The following is a 6,648-nucleotide window of genomic DNA, read 5'->3' as shown; positions in this document are numbered from 1 at the left end:
CTGTAAACCACTGTCAGCGTACATTTGATACCCCGGATTATTGCAGATTGAAATATATTTTGTGACCTAACTTTTGGTGAAAGAGCAGTAGAACAGTACGAATTGTGGGAACATTGTGGATTGTACCAGCTGCCGCCGTAGCTAAATTCTCTCTCTCTCTCTCTCTCTCTCTCTCTCTCTCTCTCTCTCTCTCTCGTTCTCTCCCCCTCTCTCTCTCTCGTTCTCTCCCTCTCTCTCTCTCTCTCAGACACACTCACTCTCTCTGTTTCTGTATCTCTGTCTCTGTGTCTCTCTTTCTTTCTCCCTGTCTCTCTGTCCTCTCTCTCTCCCCACTCTCCGACCCCCCCCCCTCTCTCTCTCTCTCTCTCTCTGTCTTTCTCTCGCTCACCTGCTCTCTCCCTCTCCTTCCCTATACCTCTTTATACCTCTTTGTGGATTTCCGATCAAACATTTGATTATATGTCATACCCGTACCATTTGCGGATTATAGTAAATATAGCTAGCACAAGAATGTGGTGTCCAGCTGGGGATTTGAATTAATTTCTCCCTATCGCACCTTTAAGATGATAATGAATGTGATCGAAAATGGCTGATATATCCAAGTGGAAGAGCTTATTTATTGATGGACGATTCTGAAACTATTCGAGTTTAAGCTAGATTGTGTACAAGCGACACTGGACGAGTCAGTGAAGTCCGATTCTGTTCACCAGGCCCTACGCTCATTCATTGACTGAACGGAGGGAACGAGTACATCGGTTTCACCCTGGAACTGATGACCGACAGCGGGCACGGCCCCAGTTACTCCGGGCCAGTACCGGCTCAATAATAATGAGAGTTTCTTTGAGTGGAATCTGCCGGCTGCACATCAGCCGATCCTCCTACAGCTACTGTGTTGAGCTCTCTCACGGCTCTCATTCCCTCCGGCTGGTGCCTGAATGGGGCTTCGAGGGTAAGAGCCATTGAAATGATGGTCGCACGGGTAGGGAATGTAGTGCGCAAGGGAGGTACGGGAGAACATGGTGATCTCCCCTATTTTTCTGCGTTGTGATGACGAATGAGCAGCAGTGCTGCCCCCTCTTGGTTACATCGCCAAGGTGACATCGAGAGCACGTCACCGGCAACTTAACCAGGAGCAGTGCTGCCCCCTAACGGTTACATCGCCAATGTGACATCGAGAGCACGTCACCAGCAACTTAACCAGGAGCAGTGCTGCCCCCTCTCGGTTACATCGCCAAGGTGAAATTGAGAGCACGTCACCAGCAACTTAACCAGGAGTAATTGCGTACTTCGGCTCCGATCATCTTTAGTTCACTGAATAAAGAGTTTTTATTCTCTCTTGGAACATATTTCCCCGGTAATTTTGCCGATCACTATCGGAATAGTATTTTCACATTGGATTCCGAGAACGCTTCTCCTCGCCCTGTATGTATCTCACAATTTGGACTCTTTCCTTAGCGAACCTATTGGCAATCGTGGTGCTCCTCCGAGGGAATTGCGGCCTTTCCAAATGTATATCGCTCTACATGGCAATGGTAGATCTCCTGGTGATGATGTTCTGTGTAATCGGGTACCATATCATCATGTATCAGTTTCCAATCTCCTTCCTGTCCTACACGTCCGCCTATAAGGTCGTCCTGTATTTCACATTGACCAGCCTGCTAACCTCCGTATGGTACACTGTCCTGTTCACAGTCGATCGGTTTGTAGCGATCTGTTACCAGAAACTGAAAGCGAAATATTGCACAGTTAGGACAGCTGTTGCCAGTATTATAACCGTGGCGCTCCTGGGGCATTTACAGAGCGTTCCGCTTCTATTTGAGCATAAACCTATGGGTATAGTTAAAGGTATTCAGTAGGGCTGTCAGCTGAGTTCGTGGTTCATGACGTCTCTTGTGGGAATCGCATTCTCCTTTCTGCAGAGTATTTTAACGGTTATATTACCTTTTGTTTTGATAACCCTGTTTAACTGTCTGACAGTGAGGCGCAATTTATTAGCCAGTAAAGTGCGCCGCGGACTGCGCGGTCACAGCAGTCAACACAGAAGGATCCGGAGATGGAAAGCCGCCAGAAATCCATCATTTTACTCTTTAGTGTGTCCGGCAGTTTCATTTTGTTGTGGCTGACGGCCGCCGTGAGCTTTCAGACCACCCGAATCACAGGAACCGCGCATTACGACGGCGATTACACCGACTCTGCATATGTCGCCACTGAAGCCGGCTACATGCTCATGTATCTGAGTTCCTGCACGAACGCCTGCATTTATACAGCGACTCAGAATAAGTTTAGAGAAGAAATGCTGCTGGTGTTAAAATCTCTTTGGACTTTGTTTTTAATATTGTTTAAAAAACGCAGGTAAAGCAAAGCACATGTTCCTAAAGGTCGAGTTATCTACTAATGCCCCGCATCGGGCATCCGTCATTGGGTCGCGATGTACATCTGAGTTTGGGGTGTTTAGGTATAATGCGTCTCGCTATTAAATCGACATGGAATAAAATAACACTCAAATTCATTTCCGTACAGGAGCGTCCTTGGTTGCCGTGACGTCGTCAACAATCCCGGTATCCGATCGCTTAGTTGATTTCATTCACTCGTTGCGTTTGACAGCTGCGTTGACACTCAGGGCTCATTCGGCCGCAGGGTAACCCGGGTAAAGGTGGAGCCATCGCAATGACTTTCATGCTGGCACTGGAGATTCAGTGCGGTCAGCGCTGTGACAGAGCTACCTTCTTGTAGATTGCAGTGGGAAATCAATATTGCAGAGATTCTGCCCCAGCCCGACTATGGCGACCTATGCCAATCCCCTGAGCCATAGAACAGCCCGTGTCCCTCGCTACCTTTGTTAACCAAGGGTTGTCTAGACACGTTTCCATGATTTTATTATCACCTGCATCCAGCACGTCTGCTGTACACATAACCACGCAGCACTGGGAGATAAAAGAGTGCCTTCAGATCTGTGTCTGCATGCGCCTGTAGTTTTAGCCACTGCTGACATAAGAAAAGACAAAATTGTTGGCTATCTGTACAATATTTACCTCCTCATAATTGTATACACTTTTACAAGGACCCTTCACTTTATTTTCTATTTCAGACAATCAAACTTCTCCTTATAGTTTATCCCCTTCCCCACAGTCCAGTAAACAATCTGGTGAATTTGATCCACCATCTCTCAGTTCTTACAAAATCCTTCCCATGGCGTGGCAACCAGGATTGCACCCATTGCTCTCAGTCTGTTTAGCCAGTGCTCCGTATAGCTGTAAAATTGAGTCGGAATTCTTCCACTCAAACCCTCGGTGAACAAGGCAAGGATAACAAAATCCACTTTCGCTGTACTGTCTCACTGCATTCAGAAAGGTATAGCCTAGCATTGAAAGGTTACAACTAGAAACGAACCTCTGAAGGTCTATATGTCCTCCCAGACTTTTATTTCACAATTTGGATTAAGTCACATTTTGTTTCATATACACTTTTACAAACAATAAAGGACCCTGCAGCAAATGTACAGCTCGCCACTTATTGCCGGCGTCCGGGAGGAGAGACACGCTGGCACACTACCATTTGCATCCTTTTACCAAGCTAATTCTGTTACTAGTTTGACAATTCATGTTGGCGTCCCTGTATCTGTATGGGTGCCTTGTTAGAAACATAATGAAAGTCGATCCAAACTCTATCTACCTTCCTGCTTCGTTAAATAGTCGAGATTATTCCTTTAAAATCACAGACATATTTGTGACACATGACGTGACCGGCACGACACCACACTGACTCCTTATTCGCTTCGATGAACTGCCTTCCGAGCTGTACATACATACATTCTGTTGACAGAAATTTTCTCGCATGACATTCCCATACCGATATAAAGAAAAATGATCCCAATATTCAAGAAATGAAGTGATAAGGGGTGCGCTGTGCAAACGGTGAAGAAGGGAGTCAAAGACATTTCAGGCAGCACAGACGGTAAACGAGGTTTGGGGGATAAATTGAAGGCACGTGTTTGCATAACTAAAGACACAACTAAATCGACATAGTGGGTTTATAATTATATGCACTTATATCCAGATTACTCCAATGTCCCGTCCGAATCAGTCCCTGATGCCAGAGTTCAGCGCTCTTTCAGTCATGTCCGCATGGTCCTCCGTCCACTGCGGACGTCCATCCTTCAGCCACCTGAGGTGAAATTTCCGCGGTACCATCCGTCAGCTCTGTAGCCTGTCTATTCCTTCCGCTTTTGAGCATTCTCTCGGTGGAGAATTGGGCAAGATACGCATCCCGTCAACAACTCATCCACAAGAATGCTCCAAGCCGTCTGATAAAGGACACGTAAGTGAAAGCGTTCCAGGAGAACGAAACCGGGCAAATAGAGCATAGCCTCCTGGGTAATAACTGGAAATAGCGATCACACTGCGAAAATTCTCTTAGACCATAAGACCATAAGACAAAGGAGCACAAGTCGGCCATTCCGCCCATTGAGTCTGCTCCGCCATTTTATCATGAGCTGATCCATTCTCCCATTTAGTCCCACGCCCCCGCCTTCTCAGCATAACCTTACAAGCTCTGGCTACTCAGGTACCTATCAATCTCTGCCTTAAATACACCCAATGACTTGGCCTCCACTGCTGCCTGTGGCAACAAATTCCATAGATTCACCACCTTCTGACTAAAAAAAAATCTTCGCATTTCTGTTCTGAATGGGCGCCCTTCAATCCTGAAGTCATGCCCTCTCGTACTAGACTCCCCCATCATGGGAAACAACTTTGCCACATCCACTCTGTCCATGACTTTCAACATTCGAAATGTTTCTATGAGGTCTCCCCTCATTCTTCTAAACTCCAAGGAATATAGTCCAAGAGCGGACAAACGTTCCTCATATGTTAACCCTCTCATTCCCGGAATCATTCTAGTGAATGTTCTCTGTACCCTCACCAAAGTCAGCACATCCTTTCTTAAATAAGGAGACCAAAACTGCCCACGGTACTCCGTGAGGTCTCACCAGCGCCTTATAGAGCTTCAACATCACATCCCTGCTCCTATACTCTATTCCTCTAGAAATGAATGCCAACATTGAATTCGCCTTCTTCACTACCGACTCAACCTGGAGGTTAACCTTAAGGGTATCCTGTACGAGCACTCGCAAGTCCCGTTGCATCTCAGAACTTTGAATTCTTTCCCCATTTAAATAATAGTCTGCCCGTTTATTTCTTCTGTCAAAGTGCATAACCATACACTTTCCAACATTGTACTTCATTTGCCACTTCTCTGCCCATTCTTCCAATGTATCCAAGTCTCTCTGCAGACTCTCCGTTTCCTCAGCACTACTGGCCCCTCCACCTATCTTCATATCATCAGCACACTTAGCCACAAAGCCATCTGTTTCATAATTCAAATCGTTGATGTACAATGTAAAAAGAAGCGGTCCCAACACGGACCCCTGTGGAAAACCACTGGTAACCGGCAGCCAACCAGAATTAGATCCCTTTATTCTCACTCTCTGTTTCCTGCCAATCAGCCAACGCTCTATCCACGCATGTAACTTTCCCGTAATTCCATGGGCTCTTACCTTGATAAGTAGCCTCATGTGTGGCATCTTGTCAAAGGCCTTCCGAAAATCCAAATATACAACATCCACTGCATCTAGCCTACTGGTAATTTCCTCAAAAAATTGTAATAGGTTAGTCAGGTATGATTTTCCTTTAAAGAATCCATTCTGAGTTCTGCCTATCTTGTCATATGCCTCCAGGTACTCTGTAACCTCATCCTTGACAATCGACACCAACAACTTCCCAGCCACCGACGTCAAGCTAACAGGTCTATAATTTCCTTTTTGCTTTTTGCCCCCTTCTTAAATAGCGGAGTGACATTTGCAATCTTCCAGTCCTCCGGAACCATGCCAAAATCTATCGACTTTGAAAGATCATCGCTAATGCCTCTGCAGTCTCCACAGCTACTTCCTTCAGAACACGAGGATGCATTCCACCTGGTCCGGGAGATTTATCTACCTTTAGACTATTCAGTTTCCTGAGTACTTTCTCTGTCGTAATTGTGACTGCGCACACTTCTCTTCCCTGCCATTCTTGAGTGTCCGGTATGCTGCTGATGTTTTCCTCAGTGAAGACTGATGCAATAATCTCGTTCAGTTCCTCCACCATCTCCTTATCTCTGCATCTCCCATTACAATTTCTCCAGCATCATTTCTATCTGTCCTATATCTACTTTCACCTGTCTTTTCCTGTTTATATACTTGAAAAAGCTTTTAGTATTCTCTTTGATATTATTTGCTAGCTTCCATGCATAGTTAATCTTTTCCCTCTTAATGACATTCTTAGTTTCCTTTTGTAAGGTTTTAAAAACTTCCCCATCCTCTCTCTTCCCACTATTTTTTGCTTCTTTGTATCCTTTGCTCTAACTTTGGCTTTGCCTTCTCTTGTCAACCACGGTTGCATCCTTTTTCCGTTCGAAAATTTCTTCTGTTTTGGAATATACCTGTCTTGCACCTTCCTCACTTCTCGCATAAACTCCAGCCACTGCTGCTCTGCCGTCTTTCCCGCCAGTGTCCCTTCCCATTCAACTTTGGCCAGTTCCTCTCTCATGCCACTGTAATTTCCTTTACTCCACTGAAATACCGACACATCAGATTTCGGCTTCTCTTTTTCT

Source organism: Mobula birostris, chromosome 13, assembly GCF_030028105.1.
Source record: "Mobula birostris isolate sMobBir1 chromosome 13, sMobBir1.hap1, whole genome shotgun sequence".
Lineage (NCBI taxonomy): Eukaryota > Metazoa > Chordata > Chondrichthyes > Myliobatiformes > Myliobatidae > Mobula > Mobula birostris.
This window is presented reverse-complemented; position numbering follows the sequence as displayed.